The following is a 24,679-nucleotide window of genomic DNA, read 5'->3' on the forward strand; positions in this document are numbered from 1 at the left end:
CAATTGATAAAATAACTCAAGAATGGTTAAATTTTGTTTATCAAGTCCAAACCCCTATTTTGGGTATAAACCCTAACTTTCAAACCTTCAATTGCATTAACATAAATGGAAGATTCAGGCCTATTTGCTATTAAATCATTACCTTCTATGATTAGATTAGTCAAATCCACCAACAATTTCCATGTAGGAAGATTAGAACTCAAATAATAGGGAAAACATCAAACCCATCTTACTTCTTAAGTTCTATGCATTTTTTATCATGGGTTCATGCTTAAGGAATGTAAATGAAAGAATTCAAGCTTAGGATACTTACCCTCAAGAAGAATCAGCCAATAATCTCCTCAATTTTCCTCAAAAGTGCTTTGGAACAAGAAGTGAAGGAATGGAAAATAAAAGGGTTTCACTTAGCTTTTATTAGGTTCTGGTCTGCGTCATCCGCTGCAGTGGTCCCTTGTCCGCCACAGCGGATGCGCACCAGTATCCTGATCACTCGCTACTATGAGTAGTGGCGAATAGCCACACTCTTCCATCACCCGCCATACCGAACCAGTCCTTGCTGAAGCGGGTCCACTACGCACTACTGGTACCGCTACGGCGGGGACTAGTCACCATCACCAGAATTCTGGTTTTTCACCTACTCTATCTCAAAACCCGACAATCACCCGATACCTCCAAGGTACAAAACAGACATGCATTCGTATATAAAAACACGCTACGGACTCACTCGCGGTCTCGAAATTTCCAATGGAGGTCTATTTGAGTGGGTCAACACCCAATGGCCAAATGCTACCTTTCCAACCAGTAACTCAAAATGCTCTCAAGTGCCTTGGGAACCGAACCAAACCTACCTCTAAGTCACAGTCGACCATCCGGACCTCTCGGAGTTGATGGATTTCCAAAAAAGGTCCGTTTATCTAAAAATCAACTATTGGTCAAACGTTTTTTACTTTAAAGCTCTATCTCATGAAAGTCATCATAAATCTCGCTCGATCATATCGAGAACCGTACCACTCATCCTAGCGGGTCAAAATTGTACTAAAAGAACTCGAAAAAGGGTCAACGGGTTAAATAGGTATAAAGTGCAATAACGGCCAAAGGGGAAACAACTTCTATTTAGAATGAGAATTTAACAAAAAAGTCTAGATGAATTCCGTGAGATCCTTGAAGGCTAATTGGATCTCGCTCAAGTACCTGGAATAACTTTATACCCGAAAAGGATGTAGCAAGATTAGTATCGGTACAAACAGAACATAAAGAAAGAAACTGAAAGATAGGCAGATAGGCAGTCCAAATCCAGTAACTAAGCACATCCACGTAAGTCTTGCAATAATGTGAACCACTCTAGATCTCAACTGTCTGCAGTCATAGCCTAGGCAGAACTTATAGCCCTCGAATCCATCAAATGTCTAGGTAAGTGATTAACAAGAACGCAACATCTCAATAAATGAACAACTAATGAATCAAGGCTAGAACGCACCATGCAGTAAAACATATACAACAACCAGAATCATTGATGTGAATGAGTCGTTCTAAAGTTCTATTGTGGATGAAAATAAGTGGGGATAATTGATTATGTTGTTGTTAAAGTTATTGATAAATTCTGGAAGGAAGAAGGAGTTTAAAACTATAAGTTGTTTAATCACAAACCGAGCTTGTCGCTCGCTATATTATTATTCTGAATTGTTGGGGTGGCTCTTGTTGTGTTAAGGAGCTGCATGGATGGTGCTGGTTGTTGATATTATTGTTGGTGCTATTTTGGATTTGGGAGAGTAAGGAAATGTAGGGGAAGTGCTGCCCAATTTTTCGTCAGAGAGCTACTAGCTTAGAAGAGTGTTTTGAGTTGTTCTATGGCATTAACCATAGTTCTAATACCTTGATGTAGGTTGGAGTACTACAAGCAATATATATCGAGTCATTAGCAACAAAGGTATGTTAAGGATAGCCTTCTTTCATTCTAGTTTATTCTATAATGAAAAACTTAAATGAACATTACTTCATAAGAACTCTATTCTTAGAGTACTAGAGATGTTCATTCCATGTCAACGTTTATTGTTGCTCTTCAAGCAGATGGTTATTGTCACGACCTGACTTGGGGCCATGATGGGTACCTGGAGCTGACTACCGAGCACCACTCATTAAGCTAATTATCATACCCAGAGCTGACTACCGAGCACCAGTCATTAAGCTAATTATCATACCCAACCTGAACATGCACAAACTCCAAGGAAACATATACATATGTACATAAGACCTCACGACTGCAAAAATGATATAAAATGATGTATCCATGAGACAACTATTACCCACGCATACGTATCTATGAGCCTCTACTAGAGTACTGAGACGTAAGGACGGGACAGGACCCCGTCATGCTCGAATATGTACCCAAAATAATACCCCAAAAATGCACCTCTGGAGTAGGGAAGTATTCCTGTGCAAGCTGATATGGCTCCTACGGATCTGGACAGTCCCCTATCTACCTGTGGGCGTAAACACAACGTCCAAAAAGATAGGACGTCAGTACGAACAATGTACTGAGTATGTAAGGCACACATGATAACATAATAAGGAAATGTAGAAAGCATAAGAGGAAAAAGATACTGTAACTGCTTGCCTATTGAGGGGGAATCATGCATGCTTACTTTTTACCTTTATGACATATCAAACATACATACGTGAGCTGTTAGAATCAATAACCTCATTAGCCCGCGTCCGGGGTAATCATATCACGCCGCCCACTAGTGGTGTCATGTCCGGCCATATAGGTACGGTGTAATCATAAGCCTCCCGCCTTAGCGGTGTCATGTCCGGACATCTAGGCATGATGTAATCTCATTATTATACATTTATCATAAGACATGCATAAGAACTCAAGTAAAAGCTACAACTTTATCGGGGTAACGTACGGTCGAGAACCCCCGATTCCATTATGCAGTAGTCAGGATCATCATGCCTCACCTTGAAGGAACTAGCATTATAAGGCGAGGCTATCAACAATTAATAGCATCATGGAATCATGTGAAGATCATTAGCATCGTAATAGCATCATATCATTGTCATGGAACATATCTCATCTCTATCCCGTAGTAGACTTTTAATACTCTTTAGCTTTCATCTTTTGGAATCTAAGAAGGTGATGGGAATTATCGGAAAGAAACTACAATATATATAGGAATCATGCCTTTGAAGGAAGGGCTAGCCTTACATACCTTTACGTCGCTCTAGCTCTATCGATTAATTGCTTCCCTCCAATACTCACAATTCTACATTCAAAAGAATTTGTACAAAGATTAGACAATCGGAAACATCTATAGGACACCCATGATAACCTAATCAATAAATTCTTCAAGATAAACATTGTTCACTTCTTAAATCCACTTCCAACATCATCCATAACCATACCTATAATACAACTTCATATTCATTCTCATATAATACTACTTTAACCTCATTTATATTATTCACCACAAAATTGTATTCATAACACATCAAGAACTATTATTCAAGTCAAGTCATTATTCAAGAGTGTCATTATTCCCATATGTGTATTCCATATTCTCCTCCCTTCCATAATCCAAGTCTTTTAACCTCTCAATATTCTTAATAACATGAATTGAACATAAAACTTACCTTTGATGATGTAGGAATGAACTTTGGATGTAAATACTTCACTTGGAGAAAACCCCACTTCAACACCCAAGAGATTCTTGGTTTCCACAAACCCTAGAGAGTATCCTTGCACTTTATTCTACTAATTCTTGGTTTTTACTCCTTGATTACCCTTGGATATGTGATAATATAATGAGAGGATTTTTCTAGAACCTTCAAGATTTGGAGAGAGAATGAAATCTGAAAATTGAGGGTGTAACTCGTCCATTTATAGATGGAACTGGAAAGTTCCAGATAAGCGGTTCGATAAGCGGGTCAACGACCCGTCGACGGGTTGATGGTCCGTCGACTAACACCTAAGAATCTCTGATCGTAGAAGCATGTTGACGGTCCCGTCGACTTGTTCCGTCGACTGACGCCTGCAGGTCTCAATCTACAGAAACATATTGGCGGTGCACAGTGACGGTCCGTCGACATGTCGATGGCCCATCGACAGTGACTGGTTTCTGCAGCTTTTCCTAAATCTATTCAGATCGCATCGTTTCGATTTGTTCAACTTCTAACCCCGTAAATCATCAGGAATACCTGCTGGTACATTGTGTTCGATCTTCTCTACCTTCAAATGTCTTTGGAATTTTAATTGGAATCATCAAGTATCCTTTGGAATCTTAATTGGAATCATCAAGTATCCTTTCTTACTGGTAGGGACATCATATACACCTTAACTTTTGTCAGTCTATTCACCGTACAACAACATAAAATTTTCCGAGGTGTAACACTCTCCCCCCCTTAGGAACATTTGTCCTCGAATGTTAACTTCTCGGGGATTCTACAGAAATTTTTCAAGAGTTTCCCCTGTAATATGGCACTACCACCCTGTCACAACAACCCACAACAACATCGCCTCACAGGGCTACAACATAAAGGCAAGAAAATGTGGCCACACATGACTAAAAGTATTTAAAATAAAGCATTACATACCTTATGATAATGGCATTTCATCTTGAATCTCTTCCGGAGGAGGAAACAAATGTGGATACTTGGACTTCACGTCATCTTTTGCTTCCCAAGTAAAATCCTCTCGGGTATTATTTCTCCACAAGACTTTAACTGAAGCTACTTCTTTGTTTCTAAGCTTCCGTACTTGCCTATTTAGTATGGCAGTGGGCACCTCTTCATAATCCAACTTCTCCGTAACTTGAATATCCTTCACTGGAACTATTCTAGTTGGATCTCCAACACATTTGCAGAGCATCGATACATGAAAAACTGGATGGACTGATTAAAGTTCTGGAGGTAAATCCAGTTCATAAGCTACTTGGCCGATCCTGTGAATTACCTTGTAGGGTCCAATATATTGAGGACTTAATTTTCCCTTGTTGCTAAATCTCATCACACCTTTCATCGGTGATACCTTTTGGAATACCCAATCATCAACTTGGAATTCTAAGTCTCACCGACGGTTGTTCGCATAAGATTTCAGGCGACTTTGGGCTGTAAACAATTGATCTTGAATAACCTTGATCTTTTCCACTGCTTGTTGGATCAACTCCGGACCTATTAGTTGTACCTCTCCAACTTCAAACCATCCAATTGGAGATCTACACTTCCTTCCATAAAGAACTTCATACGGGGCCATTTGTATGCTGGAATGGTAGCTGTTGTTATACGCAAACTCAATAAGAGACAAGTGATCATCCTAGCTACCTCCAAAATCTAGTACACATGCTCGTAACATATCTTCCAAGGTCTAAATGGCACGTTCGGCTTGTCTATTCGTTTGTGGATGAAATGTTGTACTGAGTCTCACTTGAGTTCCCAAACCTTGTTGGAAAGACTTCCAGAATTTAGCAGTAAATTGTACTCCTCTGTCAGTAATAATAGACACCGGGACACCATGAAGTTGCACTATCTCCTTAAGATACAACCTTGCATAATCTTCTAATGAGTATGTAGTTTTCACTGGAAGAAAATGGCTGTTTTCATCAATCTGTCCATGATCACCCATACGGAATCATACTTGCGCCGAGAACAAGGAAAGCCTACAATGAAATCCATGTTAATTACTTTCCATTTCCAAGTTGGAATTTTCATCGCTTGTAATAATCCACCTGGCTCCTGATATTCCATCGTCACTTGTTGGCAATTGGGACACTGAGCTACAAATTCTGCTATGTCCTTCTTCATTCCATCCCACCAATATATTAGCTTAAGGTCGTGATACATCTTTGTCGCTCCTGGGTGAATGGAATACCGTGAGTAATGAGCTTCTTCTACAATCCGATGACGTAGTCCCACAACATCTGGAACACATAGCCGGTCTTGGTACCTAAGAACCCCTTCTGCAGAAGCTTCAAATAGCGACTTCTTGTCACGACCCAAACCGATGGGCCATGACTAGTGCCCGAGCTGGGCACCCGTATACGACCCGCTAGATATAATCAGACTGAAACTGAAAACAATATGGCACTCTATAAAAGAATGTTGTGAACTCATCATATCATACATCGGAAAGAACCCGTCTGCTGAGAAGTCACAGTCAACCAAAACATAACAAATATGCAAGCCGACAAGGCTGCCAATATACATAGGAATATCCAAAACAAACTACATCTGTATAGCTGACCAAACCATATACATAACCCACACATGTCTACAGACCTCTAGGAGTATGACAAAGTCTATATAAGAAGATCTATACCAAAACAGCTTAAGCTCCGGGACAATGGAGCTCTCCAAACAGCTAGGTAGAAATCCTGAACCAGAGGGTAACCAAGCTGAGGGTCTATACCGGTAGGCATGAAACGCAGCCCACGAAGAAAGGGGGTCAGTACGAATAGTGTACTGAGCATGTAAGGCATGAAATCAATATATACATAAAATCATGGAAAACATTTGAGGCGTGTCAATGAATGGGCAAAATAAATGCATCAGTATAGCTATATCAAAGAAACATATATATCCCTAGAAATATCACAACAATGGCCACAGCACACCCCCTGTCAACTGTGCCATATATATACACAACAAAGGCCAAAGCACACCCCCTGTCAACTGTGCCTTACATATACATGAAGAATGAAAATCAGTGCAGTGCATAATCAAAATGAAATAATAGAGCTCTCTGTAATGTCACAAAATAGCCATATGCATATATTATACTCATGGCATGCATATGAGTTCAAATGAAAACTACCGCTCTATCCCACCTTTGAGGAACAATTTATAAGGTGAGATCAACAACAATGAAATAAATCGAGAAAATCATGAAATAGCTTAACATTTTCATATCATCGTTGAAATCATATTTGAGACCTTTAAGCATAAAATCATCCTCACGTAACCCTCATAAAAACATTCTCATTTTTAGCATCATAAGAAGATTTAAAAGTCATAAACTTCTAGCTTTTGAAATCAAGGAGGTTATGGAAACACTTATGGAATTATAGCATAGGAATCATGCCTTTGAAATAAAGGGACGAGCCTTAACATACCTGTTCAACCTCCTAGTAGCTACGCTTATGTGTCCGAGCTCGCAAGTCTACATTTATGAGGATTTCTACTAACGTTAGCCTCTTCATCACACACTTGTACCAAGTTTAAAATTATACTATTCTATATTCTGCCAAAAATCGGGCAGCACCTCCCCTGTTTATATGCTTAGCCCGAATTCTCAATTCAACAACCAACAACAACAATAACAATACCAACATCCATAACATCATTTCCAACACCAATATGTACCATAAAACAGACCACACGCTGTTTTCCAAATTCCATGACTAACAAACTTACTACATGATTGTTTAGAGACTTTATCTCCGTAAATAAGCCTTAAATAATACCAAAAGAGAAAGATTCATACCTTTTTTCTTGTTAAGACAGTAATATCCACAATATTCACGCTAAAATCCACCGCAAAAAAATACCAGAACCACAACCATGCGTTACCCGGACCTAAACCACTACTCTGATACTTGAAAATTGCTCACTTTTTGTTTTCCTCACTCTCTCTCTTCAATTTCTGGAAATCTCCAGCAAAATCTGGTGAAAAAAAGGGGTTCTTACCCTTTTTATAAGGGTCAAATTCGGGTTGGGTTCACTGTAGCATTTTACTATAGCAGCACTGTAGCAAGTCGGTTATGTCACGAACCAGCTAGGGTCCGCGACGGGTACCCGGGGCTAACCGCTGAGCACCACTCATTCTATTACTCATTATACTCATTCAACGTTCCTTTATCAATTTCATACCCAAATTATAAGAAAATCATCGTTCATTTGAAAACATAAATACTTGTATATACTTAAGCCCTTCGGCTATAAAAATAATATATATACATAGTAGCAACCTCATGAGACCACATAACCCACACTGCGTATCTACGAGCCTCTACTGGAGTACTAGACAAAAGGACGGGACAGGACCCCGTCGTGCCCAACATATACAAATATACACAAAAGAATAATCAAGCACCTCCGGAACAAAGGAGTGCTTTCAATTAGCTATTAGCTCCTAAGATTTTAGATCGAGATCGCCTCCCTGTTCCCCTGTGGGCATGAACACAGCGTCCAAAGAAAACAGACGTCAGTACGAACATTGGACTGAGTATGTAAGACAAGAATGAAATAAATATAATAGAAGGATCATGAGCCATAAGAGAAAGATATAACCTGCAAGAGTTTCATAGGCAAATACATTTCGTACATATATCATATTTTACTTAATCATCGTACATATGTCATCAAATCTTCTATATCATCACGTCATAATCCTCATCGTTAACCCGCGTCTGGGTAACCATCATATGCCGCCCACTAGTGGTGATCATGCCCGGTCCCCCTAGGCTCGGTGTAAACATAGCAGCCCGCCTTAGCGGTGACATGCCCGGCCGTTTAGGCATGGTGGAAGCATAAGCAGCCCGCCTTAGCGGTGACATGCCCGGCCATTTAGGCACGGTGGAATCGTATCGTCATATAGTCAATCATAACTCATCATTATTACACATCTCATGAACATATCATAATCTTATCATAGCTTGGCATTTTCATACATAACATAGGCATATTACAAACTAGCATTATTGATCATCTTATAGATATATCATGACTTAGTATCATTTCACATTTATCATTAGGAGCATACATTAGATTTTGAAGGCAACCATGGCTATGCCGGGGTGACGTAAGGTCGTGAACCCCCAGTTATATTATGAACATTTATGAGTATTGTACCTCACCTTGAAGGAAATAGTGTCTCAAGTGAGTGTTAACCATAATGACCTCATTAACGTTATCGGAGCATCATACCATGAACTCTCAAATCTCTATACTTTAACTCATTATCATCATTATCATCCTCGAATGTAGTTTGGTATATTTATGAACTCATAAGCTCCATCATATAGGAGGATCATGGAAAAACTTGGAAGATTCATGCCTTTGAAGGAAGGGATTAGCCTTACATACCTTTGTCGTTTACTAATATGTCACTTTCTTGTTTTCCTTTGATGGTCACATTTCTACCTTCAAGAGAAGTCGCATGAACGTTAGCCAATCGGTTACTTAAACGTGCTTACTATAGCTAAGGAAAATTGGACAACATTTCCTTTATTTATACAACTTTTCCCATATTCTATATCAACTCCCAAACATTCCTAACAACGTTCACAATGTAGTAGAAAAAATTGTCATTTGTCTACATTATCCACATTTCACAATTTCACTTCAATTTCCCCATAGGCATGGTCGTAATTCACTATTACGTTCTTTCACGTATAACACTCATTCCGTGTTCTAAGTGTCATTCACAATCTACTTACAATCACAACATGTCAAGATTCATGGTTCATATTAACCCACTATTCACAATTGTCACTATTCACTCATTCATGACCCATTTCCTCTATCTTCTACAATCCATGTGTTTCAACCTTTCAAGTACCTCAAACATCATGTAAATACCATGAAACTTACCTTGGATGGTGTAGGAATAAGATTTGGGTGGAAATACTTTACTTGAGCAAATCCCTAGTTTCCCTTTGCATGGAATTTCTTGACTTGGATAAACTTTGATGTGTTTCTCACACTTAGTTTTGTTGATTTGATGAAGTTTACGATCAATTTTTCCTGAGTTCTTGTATATGAAATGTGTGGAAGCCTCTAGAGAAGTCTTGAGTTGTAGAGAATGGAAAATGGAAATGAAATAAATGAACTTGGGTCTCTTATTTAAAACATGGAATCTGTGCCGACGTCATTATACGGTCCATATAAATTTATACGGTCCGTATAATCTACCGTAAAACTGCTCCAGTGGCCACCCTTTTCTGTATCAATTTGACGGCACATTATACGGGCCGTATAATTTTATAAAGTCTGTATAAGTGACCGTGAAATCAACCGTGAAATCAACCCCTCAACAACTTCCTTCTGTGACACTTCTATGGTCCATTATATGAGCTGTATAACATTATACGGTCCTTATAATCAACCGTATAACCCATCTTTTCACTGATCTTTTTGTTGTCATTTCGTTTGATCTCCAGCCCATAGGGAACCTTCTTAGCACTTACTTATCACCTCATTAACAATCTAAGGGACGTTATAACTCTTCTCCAAAGCACCATTTAGTTATCATTAACTCGTTACTCGACATTCCTTTTTGATACACATCGTATGCCTTGCCTTCTCTCGGCAAACTTGCTTCTCTTATCTCAGATGCCATTAAAATCTTAACTAGGGTCATAAAACGTCATTCCTTCCTTATGAAAATGTCGTATGCTCGTATTCTTCGTTAGTCTATTCACTGTGCGTAAATGGGGTATTTCCAAGGTGTAACATTCTTCCCCCCTTTAAAACATTCGTCCTCGAATGTTAAACACTCGGGAATTCTATGAAAATTTCGCCAGAGTTTCCCTTGTCATATAGCATTACCATCCTGTCACAACAACCCATAATATCACTGCCTCACAGGGCCACAGTAATAATAAGTGCGGATATGTGGATTTCATCTTCTCTTCTGCCTCCCAAGTCATTTCTTCCCGGTTGTTGTTTTGCCATAAGACTTTGAATGAAGCTACTTCCTTATTTCGAAGTCTTCGCACTTGCCTATCTAGGATGGCAATGGGCACTTCTTCATATGCTAGCTTTTCTGTTACTTGGACGTCATCAACCGGAACAATCCTCGTTGGATCTCTAATACACTTACGGATCATTGAGATATGAAAAACTGACTCAAGCTCTGAAGGCAAGTCCAACTCGTACGCTGCATGACCCGCCTTGTGGATAATTTTATAGGGTCCAATGTATCGAGGACTTAACTTTCCTTTCTTTCCAAATCTCATCACCCCTTTCATTGGCGACACTTTCAAAAATACCCAATCATCAAGCTGAAATTCCAAGTCTCGTCGGCAGTTATCCGCATATGACTTTTGGCGACTTTGGGCTGTCAACAATCGTTCTCGGATCACCTTGACTTTTTCCACTGCTTGTTGAACCAGTTCAGGGCCTACTAACTGCACTTTTCCTATTTCAAACCATTCGATCGGGGATCTACACTTCCTTTCATATAATGCTTCATACGGAGCCATCTGGATACTGGAATGATAACTATTGTTGTATGCAAATTCAATAAGGGGTAAGTGATCGTCCCAACTACCACCGAAATCCAGCACACATGCTCGTAGCATATATTCCAAGGTTTGTATAGTATGTTCGGCTTGCCCATCAGTTTGCGGATGGAATGTCGTGCTGAGCCTTACTTGAGTACCCAATCCTTCTTGGAAAGACTTCCGGAACTTTGCTGTAAATTGTGCTCCTCTATCTGTGATAATGGAGAGTGGAATATCATGAAGTCTCACAATTTCTTTGAGTTGCTTTCGTGAGTCTGTCCACAGTCACCCATATGGAATTATACTTGCCTCGGGAACGGGGTAACCCAAAAATAAAATCCATGTTGATCACTTCCCATTTCCAAGTAGGGATTTCCATTGCCTGCAACAATCCCTCAGGCTTTTGATGTTCGATCATTACTTGCTGGCAATTCGGACATTGTGCTACAAATTCTGCTACGTCTCTTTTCATGTCGTCCCACCAATATATCAACTTGAGATTGTGATGCGTCCTTGTTGCGCCTGGGTGAATAGAATACTGAGAATAATGGGCTTCTTCTAGAATTCATTGGCGCAATTCTGCCACATTCGGCACACATAGCCTGCCTCGGCATCTAAGAATTCCTTCCATAGAAACATCAAATGGAGACTTCTCTTTTCCTTGAGATATGTAACTGTAATGGCTCAACTGAGGATCTTCATTTTGCCGCTCCTTCACTTCCATATCCAAGGACGAAGCTGTGGGATCATCAATACTAATCCCTGCATTACCCGAATCAATTACACGTACTCTAAGATTAGCTAGTTAGTGAAGCTCATGAATCATCTCTTACTTTTCCGGAAGGACTTCGCATAAGCTGCCCATTGATCGGCGGCTAAGCGCATCGGCCACCACATTTGCCCTTCTGGGATGATACAAAATGTTCACATCATAATCTTTTAACAATTCTAACCACCGCCTCTGCCGCAGATTTAACTCCTTCTGCTTGAAAATGTACTGAAGACTCTTGTGATCTGTATAAATATAAACATGCACACCATACAAGTAATGTCTCCACATTTTTTACGCATGAAAAACTGCAGCCAATTCAAGATCATGAGTTGGGTGGTTCTTTTCATGTTTTCGCAGCTGTCACGAAGCATAAGTAATAACTCTACCATGCTGCATTAGTACACACCCTAACCCAACGCCAGAAGCATCACAATACACAACATAACTATCTGGCCCTTCTGGGAGTGTCAAGACTGGAGCTGAGGTCAACCTATTCTTCAGCTCTTGGAAGCTACGCTCACAAGCATCATTCCAGTGAAATTTTGCTAACTTCTGGGTTAGCTTCGTCAAGGGGGCTGAAATAGAGGAAAATCCCTCTAAGAACCTTCTGTAGTAGCCTGCCAATCCCAGAAAACTACGGACCTCTGTAGGCGTTGTAGGCCTTGGCCAAGTCTTCACGACTTCAATTTTCTGAGGGTCGACTCGAATACCGTCATTTGAAATAACATGGCCCAGAAATGTTATAGAATTCAGCCAAAACTCGCACTTTGAAAATTTTGCATATAATTCTCGGGCTCGAAGAATTCCAAGAACGATACGTAAATGATCTGCATGCTCTAATTCTGTGCGAGAATACACCAGAATATCATCAATAAATACTATTACAAATAAATCCAAAAGTGGCCTGAATACATTATTCATCAAATTCATGAACACTGCTGGAGCATTAGTCAGCCCAAACGACATCACTTGGAACTCATAGTGGCCATATCTCGTTCTGAAAGCTGTTTTGGGAATATCTCCTTCTCTAACTCTCACTTTATGATAAATATAGCCTTTAGCTATCATCTTTATTGCCTTAAGGTAGGAAATAAACCTACCTTTCGGAGATGCTACATTTCCCTTCCATTCAAGCACGCGCTCTCTCGGAAATTGGAATCGAACTACTTTCAATCGGCAATCAACATTAGCATAGCACGTGGCCAACTAATCCATACCCATAATTACATAGAAATCTAACATTTTCAACTCAATTAAATCGGATTTGGTCTGGCGATCACATATCACAAGTACACAATTTCTATACACTTGTCTCGCTATGACGGGATCACCAACCGGAGTGGATACCCCAAAAGGTTTGATTGGCTCAGGTTTCACCTCAATACGACCAGCTACATATGGAGTAATATAAGAGAAAGTAGATCCTGGATCTATCAATGCATATACATCATGGGAAAATACGAATAATGTACCTGTGACCACATCCTGGGAGGACTCAAGATCCTGTCGTCCCCCTAAAGTATATACACGGGGCTGAGTGGCACCTGAAGTAGATGCTATCCCTCTGCCTTTACCTCGACCTGCTGATATTTGAGGAGTTTGCCCTATCGGGCGTACTGAGAAAGAACCACCTGCTGAATCTGTGGACTGAACCCCACCTCTACCATACCGTGAGGGACAATCTCGCATCAAATGCCCAGTCTGTCCACAAACATAACAAGCATCTATGTCCTGGCGACATGTCCTTGAGTGCAATTTCCGGCACCGGCTACATCGTGGAACTGGTGGTCTCCTCTGACTATAATCACCCCCAAACTGAGAACCCGAAGCTCTCGAACTCTGGCCCTGTCCTGAAGGAAAAGAGCGATCAAATCTCCTATCGGCAAATCATGGAGGCGCACTAGTCACTGACTGGCCTGAATGTCGAGAATAAGTCTGCCTCGATCCCCCTCTATAGTCTCTACCTGTCCCCATAGATCTAGCCCGCTTGCTTTGCCTTCTATTAATATCACGATCACTCCTTTGTGGTTGATGTCGTCCCTCTATGTTTTGGGCATGGGCTTGTATTCGGGAAATATCCATCCCTTCTTGCAACGAAGCCGTCAAGCAATCTTTGAACAAATGTGACCCCAAACAACTCACAAACCTCTGTACCCGATCTCTCATGTCAGCCACCATAGTCGGGGCATATCTAGCCAAAGAATTAAATTGCATGCTATACTCCCGGGCACTCATATTCCTTGCTTCAAATTTAGAAATCTATCCACTTTAGCTCGGTGGACCTCGGGTGGAAAATAGTGACGGATAAAAGCATCTACAAATTCTTGCCATACGGGTGGAGGCGCATTCTCTTGTCTCGATGCTATCAAATTATTATACCATAATACCGCCACATCTCGGAGTCTATACGATGCCAACTCGGAGGCATGAATAATTTTCAATGTCCTCAATATCTCATCTATGAAACCTTGCGGGTCTTCATCCAGCTTCGACCCGAAAAACTTCAAAGGATTCAAACTCATAAAGTCACGGGCTCGGGTACTAGCTAACCGATCACTTGGGCCCGCATTCTGCCGCTGTTCTTGAGCGGCAACCAACTGTGTCAATAAGTGAATGGCCTCGGTCACTTGTTGACCTGAAGCACTCAGTGGAGGAGTTGGAGCAGGAGCTCCTCCTTGTTCTTCCACATTAGGCGGGGTGGAGGAAGTATTAGATATGGCCTCATTATGTGACTCGCCCTCTTCTACATTCATGGGCGGCTCTCTTTCTACCCGCCTTTTTGTCGTAGTCTTGCCCTTCTGGGCGGCTGTAGCTTTTCCCTTTGGCGGCATTTCTTAAATCATATCACACTATTAGGAGGGGAAAATCTTATAAGACAGCTCTATCGCACGATCACTTAAGAAGAAAGATGGTCGTTTTTCCTAAATGCCCTGTGGCATCTTATTTATTAATGTGGCGCGTAACACATAACACACCATAAACAAGACTCTACTAGACACGGCTCGTACACTTCCTAGGACTGAACTGCTCTGACACCACTTTTGTCACGACCATGATAGGGGCCGCGACGGGTACCCGGGACTAACCACTAAGCACCGCTTGTTCTATTACTCATTATACTCATTCAACGTTCTTTTATAAATTTCATACCCAAATTATAAGAAAATCATCTTTCATTTGAAAACATAAATACTTGTATATACTTAAGCCCTTCGGTCATCAAAATAATATATATACATAGTAGCAACCTCGTGAGACCACATAACCAACACTGCGTATTTACGAGCCTCTACTGGAGTACTAGACACAAGGACGGGACAGGATCCCGTCGTGCCCAACACATACAAATATACACAAAAGAATAATCAAGCACCTCCGAAACAAAGGAGTGCTTTCAATCAGATATCACCTCCTACGAGTCTGGATCGACCTCGCCTCCCTGTCCACCTGTGGACATGAACACAACGTCCAAAGAAAACAAACATCAGTAGGAACATTGTACTGAGTATGTAAGACAGGTGTTATATCCCGCATTTTCCGAGCATGAGCGTGTCACGTGCTTCCGAAAAAAAAATTGACAATCATGTTGTTGCTACATAATTTAAACTCACGTTGATAGTGTTGTATCCCGTATTTTTGAACGTCGGATTATTTGTAAGCTGAGGTGGGGCCCACACGTCAAGATTTTTTTTGGAACATGTGACAAGTTATATGAATCACATATGTAAAGTTAAATACAACTCACGAATGACCCTTGGGCCAAATCAGAGTGGAAGCCCTCCAAACGAATATTTTTAAGAAAACGTTTTCGGGTGACCTGACTTGGAGGGGCAAAAACGGTATTATAAGTTTGGAATTTGGAAAAATACCAAGCAATATAAGTTGTATATAATTGAATTAGCTTTCCAACCATAGGTCGTGGGTTCCCAGGTGACGTCGGTACAAGGAAATATGTACGTTTTAAGGTCGAAAGGTCAGTGGGCTAGGCCCAACTCGGGCCCAACCGGGTTAGGCCCATGACCCATGGTTATTTAAGTAAAATTTCAGCCTTTCCCCCTCATTTTTCACACCAAAACGCCCAGAAATTTCTGTAGGAAAAGAGAGAAGAGATCCTAGAGAGAAAAATCAATTTTTGACCAAAATCCGAGCACCGAATCCCGAAGCCCATGAAGGGAAAAGTGTTGTACGCTGCGTTATCTTCAATTTGAGCTAAAAATCAACCAAGGAGGAGGGTGATAACGTGGTGGCTGAATTCTTAAGGTATGTATAAGGTTCCTTTTCATTGCTAACAAGTTTATTTAAAGTTTTAACGGATTAGAACGGGAAAATAGCGATATAAATTCGTCCGTTGGCATTGAAATTGATTGTAGAAGATTATGTCATTTTAATATGATTTTTATGATATTATGGAAATGAAGTTGTTAAAGTGTGGATTGTTGTTGTTGATTATGAATTTGAAAGTAGAAAATGCGTCGTGGTAGTTTTGTTGTGTATGTAGGAATTTCGGGTGGAATATGGAATTGATGGAATTGTTGAATATTGTATAGATTGCTTGGAATGTTCTTGGCCTATGTTTGAATGATCTTAAATTAGTACATGAATATGAAAATGGTGATATTGATTTGAAAGTGCAAAGTTGGTTTGGAAGTTGTTGCACTATTTAGAAAAGAAGACAATTTATGTTAGAATGCGTTTCAAATCGACTGTTGATGCTATTGGTATTGTTGTTGGTATGGTTGTTGATATTTTGGCCGAGTTAAAATCTCGAAGGTGTTGTATGTATAGGGGAGATGCTGCCCAAATTTCCGTAGACAAGTGTTACTTAAAGTTGAATGCTTAAATGCCTATATGTTAATGTTTGGCACTTGTGACCAATTGTAGATTTTGGGAAGTTTGGACATTGAGTTTGCATAAGCGTAAGGAGCAAATAAGGTATGTAAAGCCCTACCTTTTCTTTCTTTGGCATGTCTTAGTCATAATAGGTTATGACACGAGCCTCGGGGAAGACTCCATTCCTAGAAATCTAAGCTTAGATTTGGCCCTCTTTCATTCAATGTGATTGAATTATGAACCTAAGTTTTGATGAAAAATATGTTTAAACACTTTTACTTCTTGGAAAGTCTTGCGTCATAAAACGTTCTTATCTTTCACAAATAAAATCGGAATGCCTCGAAACTTTTGCAAACGACTCCATAAAGCTTAAGAATTGTAAATTTTGTACGCCACCTCGGTTGACCCGAGGTGGGCCCACTCTTCCCGAATCCTCTTCCATTGTACTATTGACTTATTTTCGAGCGAATTTAAAGGAACTCTTCTAACTACTAAACGACAATTGTTTTAAATATTCCACTGAGTCTTATAAACTATTTTTGAACATGGAAACGATCCCAGAAAGATTATTTCTACGTAACTTACTATGACATCCGAAATACACCTACTATGATTATCGTCCGATTTCATTATTACGATTTGTCATTCGAGATGTCCTATCGAGTCTTGGTAAATGTATTGTGTTTTATATTGCATTTAGTTTCTCACTACTCCACTCGTGGACGCCTCAATGTTTCCTTCACTGAGCCCGGGCCAGGATATGTTATCAAGCGTATTCCATTGCATTGTTCGCCGTGCCTCGATGTGAGGGGGCAGGTACACATGTACATGGGTTGTGGAGTATGTTGTGCCATGTACACTTACTCTGATATGTTATGATATGATATGATATGGCCATCTGATATGATATGATATGTTACGGAGTTATTCCCTACTCTGGAGTATGATGTGTTGTGGCGCCAGTGTCGGGGTGGCGACCACGTTCTGTTCACCGAGTCCCATAATGGGGGCCGGATATGGCATATGTTCTGACATGCATTATCTCTGTTCTGCGAGTAAACATTTTGACATTCCGGTTACTGCACTTATATTTTGTACCCTCTGTTCAGATTATGATTCTGTTTATTGTACTTTATGCTTTACATACTCGGTACATATTCCGTACTGACCCCCTTTCTTCGGGGGCTGCGTTTCGTGCCGCGCAGGTGCACCCAGATGACTAGAAGACATTATAGAAGATGTTCCAGCGGCATTGACAAGCTCCTTTTGCTCCTGGAGTGCTGCCGAGTCAGAGTGTGTATGCTATGTTTTCTGACTATTTGTTAGAGACTTTGCAGACAGAGTCGTAGGTATAGTATGTCAGTTGTGTAGGCGGCTTCGTCAGTCGCTATGCCATTCTGTATTATGTATTAAATTCTATATGATCACAGATTCTGTTTGATTTGGAAAGCAGCGAAAAGAATATTTTGAGAAGTTATTATGTATTTTATCTTTATTTGATTTTAGAAGTCTAGTAAGATTTTGTATGTCCCGAAAGTCTGTGGGTTCGCTCGGCTCCGGATGTGGGGTCGGGTGCCCATCACACCCTAGTGGAAATAGGGTGTGACAACAGGAATGAAATAAATATAATAGATGGATCATGAGCCATAAGAGAAAGATATAACCTGCATGAGTTTCATAGGCAAATACATTTCGTACATATATCACTTTTTACATAATCATGGTACATATGTCATCACATCATCTATATCATCACGTCATAATCCTCATCGTTAACCCGCATCCGGGTAACTATCATATGCCGCCCACTAGTGGTGATCATGCCCGGCCCCTCTAGGCTCGGTGTAAACATAGCAGCCGACCTTAGTGGTGACATGCCCTACCGTTTAGGCACGGTTGAACCATACGCAGCCCGCCTTAGCGGTGACATGCCCGACCATTTAGGCATGGTGGAATCGTATCGTCATATAGTCAATAATAACTCATTATTATTACACATCTCAAGAACATATCATAATCTTATCATAGCTTGGCATTTTCATACATAACATAGGCTTATTACAAACTAGCATTATTGATCATCTTATAGACATATCATGACTTAGTATCATTTCACATTTATCATTAGGAGCATACATTAGATTTTGAAGGCAACCATGGCTATGTCGGGGTGACGTAAGGTCGTGAACCCCCGGTTATATTATGAACATTTAAGAGTATTCTGCCTCACCTTGAAGGAAATACTGTATAAGGTGAGTGTTAACAATAATGACCTCATTAACGTTATCGGAGCATCATACCATGAACTCTCAAATCTCTATACTTTAACTCATCATCATCATTATCATGCTCGAATATAGTTTGTTATATTTACGAACTCATAAGATCCAACATATAGAAGGATCATGGAAAAACGTGGAAGATTCATGCCTTTGAAGGAAGGGATTAGCCTTACATACCTTTGTCGTTTACTAATATGTCACTTGCTTGTTTTCCTTTGATGCCCACGTTTCTACCTTCAAGAGAAGTCACATGAACGTTAGCTAATCGATTACTTAAACGTGTTTACTATAGCTAAGGAAAATTGGGCAGCATTTCCTTTATTTATGCAACTTTTCCCATATTCTATATCAACTCCCAAACATTCCTAACAACGTTCAAAATGTATTAGACAACAATCGTCATTTATCTACATTATCCACATTTTACAATTTCACTTCAATTTCCCCATAGTCATGGTCATAATTCACAATTACGTTCTTTCACGTATTACACTCATTCCGTGTTCTAAGTGTCATTCACAATCTACTTACAATCACAACATGTCAAGATTCATGGTTCATATTAACCCACTATTCACAATTGTCACTATTCACTCATTCATGACCCATTTCCTCTATCTTCTACAATCCATGTGTTTCAACCTTTCAAGTACCTCAAACATCATGTAAATACCATAAGACTTACCTTGGATGGTGTAGGAATATGCTTTGGGTGGAAATACTTTACTTGAGCAAAACCCTAGTTTCCCTTTCCATGGAATTTCTTGACTTGGATGAACTTTGATATGTTTCTCACACTTAGTTTTGTTGATTTGATGAAGTTGACCATCAATTTTTCATGAGTTATTGTATATGAAATGTGTGGAAACTTCTAGAGAAGTCTTGATTTGCGGAGAATGGAAAATGGAAATGAAATAAATGATCTTGGGTATCTTATTTAAAACTTGGAATCTGTCCCGACGTCATTATACGGTCCGTATAAATTTATACGGCCCATATAATCTACCGTAAAACTACTCCAGTGGCCACCCTTTTCTGTGTCAATTTGACGGCATATTATACGGGGCGTATAATTTTATACGGTCCGTATAAGTGACCGTGAAATCAACCCCTCAACAACTTCCTTCTGTGACAGTTCTACGGTCCATTATACAGGCCGTATAACATTATACAGTCCGTATAATCGACCGTATAACCCATCTTTTCACTGATCTTTTTCTTGTCACTTCGGTTGATCTCAAACCCATAGGGAATCTTCTTACCACTTGTTTGTTAACAATCTAAGGGACGTTATAACTCTTCTACAAAGCACCATTTAGTTATCATTAACTCATTACTCGACATTCCTTTTTGATACAAATCGTATGCCTTGCCTTCTCTCGGCAATCTTGCTTCTCTTATCTCAGATGCCTTTAAAATCTTAACTAGGGTCATCAAACATCATTCCTTCCTTATAAAAATATCGTATGCTTGTATTCTTCGTTAGTCTATTCACTGTGCGTAAATGGGGGATTTTCCAAGGTGTAACAGGTTATTGTAGCACACGTTTCTGCTCTGTCAGCTGAACTTGTAACGTCCATAATTCTCTACTCTGAAGTCCAATCAAAGAGCGGTTTATTGCGGTGTAAACTAGACTCGACGAAATTCATTTTAGGATTTAGTTTCACCTTAAAACACTTCATATGCTAAGAGAAAATCGTTCACCAATTTGGACCAAAATTTTCATACAAAACATTACCCATCCTTTTTTCCAAAGTCGTACTACTCGATTTCTTCCACTCATTTCTTTACAAAACCGTCTGGTATACCTTATATACATCCATCATCATTAAATATACTTAATAATGCTTGCTCCTTATATTCCAAAGTGGTTTTACTTAACCATAACGCAACGTACTTATGTTTCAAATTTGATAAGTGCTTGCTCGAAACTACGGGGTGTAACATCCTTCACCCCTTAAAAATATTCGTCCTCGAATGTTGTAGTGAGCCGATCCTTAATATCTTCATTGAAGTTTTTGTTCGATTACAATATACTTATACTATAATTTGGTCAGTTTCGTCCTGCTCTTTCTTAGCTCCTTATCAAATTCATTTGTGAGTCGTACAGTCTTCAATCCTCATGTATACAAGTTAGCTAGTATTCCATTCTCATTCTGTCATCCTTCCTGTGGTTTAACAAGCCACGCCACGGTTACTCGCCGTCCTGCGAGTGTCCTTCCTCTTCGTTCCTCATTTCTTTACTAACGGATAAACTCCCTTGCTCGAATATAGCGCTTTCTTCTTTCTCTTGTTGACTCCTCCGATGCTATCTTTGCTATCCCTACTTGTACTTATTGAGCTTAGATACGTGCTAGATTATCCCCTCGTAATTCATCAGCCGAGCTTTCCGATTTATCATAGATTTTCTTATACAAATGTCCCGTTGCTTGTTCAACGTTACTCTGCTACTGACAAATCCTTACTCTTAACGGTTATGTTTCTTCAACCATCCTTCTTAATTCCTTTCCATGATAGGTTATAACCATATCCTCAATACGATTTCTTAAATACGTACATTCCTAATGTTCCATCACCATCTCTATTATTCCTCGTTGCAGGATTATATATTGCGATGAACCAATAATCATAGTTCGAACTGGTCTATAGGTCACAATATCATCGAGTTCTTGTCAAACTCTCCCTTTAATTCCTTTGCCTCAAATCTTGCAATATAACTTATAATTATAAGGTTAGAGCAATTATCACTTTACCACAACTTCTTTCCAACATCGGTATGGTATACTTACCCTTGACTTCCTTATTCCAGTGATTACTTAGTTAGCTGTCATTCCTTGTTGGCTTTCCGGTGTGTCCATTCCCATCTGTGGGGCATAATCTTACGCTGATGGTTCATATAATTCTATAATACATACCCTTATGCTCAGTATGGTTAGTGACTCGTGATATACTTTCTAATTTTTATTGATGCTGCTGCCTTTCTATCTGCACCCACATCGTTCTTCCTCTCTTTAGGGATCACCACACCGCTTATCGTTACTCCCTTTGTTAAGGTTCTTATATTTTTCCTTTAATATCAAGATTTTCTTCCGTTGTTACCCAAAGTGTCCTTTATACTCATCATCCATTTCATCAGCCTCTTTGTAGTTGGCTTGTAGAGCTTTCTTGCTCTCTTTATTACTCTTTAGGATACGCCGCTGCCTATTTAGGTGCAACACAAATTTTCCTAGTATAGAAATATCATATCTCACGTCCGCATGAAGTATTCTCTTGATCCATTTTAATTCTTTTTCATACCTGCTTTGTGGTATGCTTATCTTTAATTCGTTCCTTCTCCCTCTTAATGCATTCTTGGTATGCCACTACGTCCCGAATTTTGGCCTCCTTAAGCTAACCTCTTTCATTCCTTGAACTTTTGACAATGCCATACCTCGTTTCAGGACTAGATCTGCCCTCCCCCCCTTTTTAAGGGTGTTCTTATACACTAGTAACTCCCGTGTATCAGTAGTCATCGGCCTACCCTAACGATCCTTCGACTATTTTGGTCTCTTATAATACCAGAATTCTCTCATCGTATAGCTTGACTTATTTTCCTTTCTGCTAATCGAGGGCTTTGCATTTGAATGAAGCGCTTATGCATTACAGATCCATTCTCACTGCCTTTTTTAAGGCCTTTCTACTTCTACCTTTTATGACTAAACATTTCCCGAATCAACGGGTTAATGGAAACATTGGAATCCATCAAAACATTTTACGAAACGTTTGGTCACACTTTGGTCTTTTTATCCCTCGTCTTCCTCCACAACTATTATCACTGAAATTCTTCTTACTTTGAGTTTCCGGTTTCACTCTACGTCTACAATATATCATTGTGGGGTAATATGCTACACTCTTCCCCTTCCACTATCAATCCTTTTTTTCTCTTGGCTCACTTATCCGAAATTTTCCTTGACTACTTATTTGCGCCCCACCTATGCATTGTAGTTCTTCCAGTGTTCTGCCACTTCTTGTTCGTGTCATGAATTCCTTGCAAATATACCCTCTTCTTTCTTCTCCTTCCTGCTGCCAAGGCTAGTCCATACTCATGAATATTTCCCATATATCCTTCTATTTCCTTTATAACAAAACCTTGGTATTCCTTATCCTCATCCCATGTCATTGATGTACTACCTCCCGGTTAGCTTTGTTAGTTCATTAACCTCTCGCGTGTCCTTGGTGACTGCTCAATTTTTCTTTTCTTCCTTTCTTCTTCTTTTGACCAGCCCATTAGTGTACCATTCCTGCTTTCATCCTCAAACTTTGCTTGAGTTCCTTCCTCCCCGAGCGCCTTTCTCCACTTGTTATTTTATAGTATCGACCCTACCGTTCGTAAAATATTCCTTTAAATGTGAAAATCGATTCTATTCTTAAATCATTTTTTAGGAAAGCTTCTCCATTTCCGAGGCAACCGTGTCAGTATAACTACACATTTTTCCCTTTAGACACCTCTCGAGGGCTGGAAATATCTTAGTATCGTTGCAAGGCCTGATCGTTCTCTCTCTTACTTCACATCCCTATTTGTGATTACTATCCTTTAGTCTCATTTATCAAAGTCTGTTTTCTGACCCCACACATTCATCTTTTGTATCACATTACCATACTTTATCCCTTTCGCATGCCTACCTTCGAATTTTATCCAAATAGTCCCTTGCCTTACCCATCGTCCCTCTTGGAAGCTTCACTTACCCTCGTTTCTTACACTTTTTTTCTCAAGGCATTCTAATCTCTTTACTTTCTATATATTCACTTTCTTCCTTTCCCTGATATTGTTGCATTAGGACTTTCCAACTCTAGCTTGTGGTGACAATATCATCAAATTACCTTGTAACATCTATCACTTGAACTTCACTACCCTGTTCGATTGATGCCTTCAGTATACCGCAACGTCGGTTGCTGGGACACATATACCAGTTGGCGCAACCACATATGGGATGTCATACACATACATACATATATATATATATATATATATATATATATATATATATATTTACTAACGCCTCGCTTACAAAGTACTTCCCAATACTATTCGAACTCATCCTAATTCTAGAGCTGTGATGCACTTTTTTTTTCTCTTTGTCGGTCTAGTCCGCCTCATCCTTGGCGACCTTTTATGGTTTCTAACCACTCTGCATACTCCAATTTCCCTTAGTCTACTCTAGCTTCTCATCTGTCTCTTATGTCTAAATTTATAGGACTCTTAATATACTTCCCAGGGGGTCACCCATCGTAGTATTTCTCTTACCCCAGCACGCTTAACCTTGGAGTGCTAATGGGATCCGGTGCGTTAGTGCTGGTATAATCGCATACACCTTACTGCGTGACCTTCCTCACATAACCTAAATCAAGTTGAAGTTTTAATAGATTCCAAAACATTCTCGTAATGCATCTCCTTCTGAATTAGAAAGGATCTCTTACTCGTCCGACTAAGCAAATGCTATTTTGGCCTTTGAAATCCTCAATAATCACCTTTAATCTGCATGTATGACTACTTTTCATCCTAGCTTTCAAGATTCCCAATGGTGGCGAAGGCATCTTTA

The 24,679-nt window shown here is 39.8% G+C and overlaps 1 pseudogene; it reads right to left on the bottom strand.

Moving 5' to 3' along the window:
- Positions 1 to 24,327: 24,327 nt before the first annotated feature.
- Positions 24,328 to 24,449, bottom strand: LOC132601069 (5S ribosomal RNA; annotated as a pseudogene).
- Between the last annotated feature and the right edge of the window lie 230 nt (positions 24,450 to 24,679).

The sequence above is a fragment of the Lycium barbarum genome, chromosome 6 (genome assembly GCF_019175385.1).
Source record: "Lycium barbarum isolate Lr01 chromosome 6, ASM1917538v2, whole genome shotgun sequence".
NCBI classification, from domain to species: domain Eukaryota; kingdom Viridiplantae; phylum Streptophyta; class Magnoliopsida; order Solanales; family Solanaceae; genus Lycium; species Lycium barbarum.